The sequence below is a fragment of the Penaeus monodon genome, chromosome 20 (assembly GCF_015228065.2).
Source record: "Penaeus monodon isolate SGIC_2016 chromosome 20, NSTDA_Pmon_1, whole genome shotgun sequence".
Lineage (NCBI taxonomy): Eukaryota > Metazoa > Arthropoda > Malacostraca > Decapoda > Penaeidae > Penaeus > Penaeus monodon.
The window spans coordinates 12481228-12482823 of NC_051405.1; positions in this window are offsets into that span (position 1 = coordinate 12481228).

Consider the following 1596-nt stretch of genomic DNA (forward strand, 5'->3'; position numbering starts at 1 on the left):
AGGTGTATAGTTATGTGTGTAGGTTTTTAACGTGTGTGGTAAACAGTATAGTTTCTGATTGGACGTGCATTAGTACACACAAACGTCCGTAAGCAAGTATAATGTGCAATGCCAAGAGTTTATTAAACTCCCGGATGGCAATAAACTAACAGTAACACAATCATCCGAAAGTCAGAGAAGGGAACGTAAAGAGCCGAGTATGCAAACGGTCAAAGGAGAAAAGAACAGAAAGTGTCACTTATAAGAAATAAATCAACCAAAATGAAAAAAAAAATAAATACACAACACAGCCACAAAACAGTAGAGACAAACAAGCAAAAAATGGGAAATTGAAAGAAAAAAAACGAAGTTATTGCGCGCGTGGAGGCAGCAACACATTGTTTATAGTCATTCCGGGAGACAATATCTGCAGTACAACGGCAGAGAAGTGCAGCTGGCGATCAAGTTAGGGACAGTACACGGGTCCGAAGCACTTCATGTAAAAGTGACGGATATGGTTTTACACGTTCACTCAACGCTTTGTAAAATTCAACTGGTGTTTCATTCTAGAGTTTCCGTTTCAACTTTTTTTTTCGTTTTTTTGATCTTTTTGGTGGAACGCGAGAGTGCCTGTATGTAAAAAGGGCTATTGGGGATCGCAGCACTAGCTTCAAAGTTAGACAACGGATCGATTTTATCGGTTCTGAAAAGAATTCCGGTTCAGCAGCAAGTATCAGGTCCAAGTAAATGTTATAGAGACTGCCTTTTACATCACACACCAGATTTCGTTAGCAATGTAAGTCAAACACGATAACTTCTGCATTACATCTAGCTTGCATATTCGGAGGTTACAAAGAAACACATAACACGCACAAACACACTCACAGATACGTATTAAAAAAACAATACACGTAGGCCTATACAAAGAATATATGCCGCTCCCTTTCCATCAACTGTTAACAAAATAAAAAAGAGCAACTTTCTCAGAAGTCAAAATGGCAGCTGTCTGTCACACGAAGCAGTTATGGGAACAGCGAAGAAACGGTGGTGGTGACAAGGGTTGCTGTAGCGGTGGGATTGTGTCGTAAATAGGGAGTGAAAAAATGGTGATGTTAATGGTAATGGGATGGTGAGGCGGGTGTTGTAGTGACAATAATGGGGTGTTAATGAGATGTCGTTAGCCCTGGGAACAGCTGGGGTTAAGGGGCTGACATTGTGGCCCTGCAAAATAATGCAGCGCAAAGACATAAGTGCCATAAACACGAAAACACGCACGAATATAAACAGAAAAAAAGCTAAAAAAAAAGTCGCCGCAACAACAATCCGAAGACAAACACCCTAAAAAAAAACAGGAAAAAAAAGTCAGAGCACCCCCCCTCCCTCTCCCCCCAATAAGGAAAGTGAAATACACAACGGGAGCAATACAGCGCAGGGCTAGTTTACAGCGCCATCTTTACGGCCCGCGGGAGGACAGTTGCGGGGGGGAGGGGGAGGTCTAACACTGCTAACCTACCGATGTTTCGCCCCTGTTTTTATTTTTGTTTTTCACTTGCTCTTGTTTATAGACAATCGGTCGGGGAGAACTGATCACATGGGAGTTTGGAGGAGTGTGTGTAT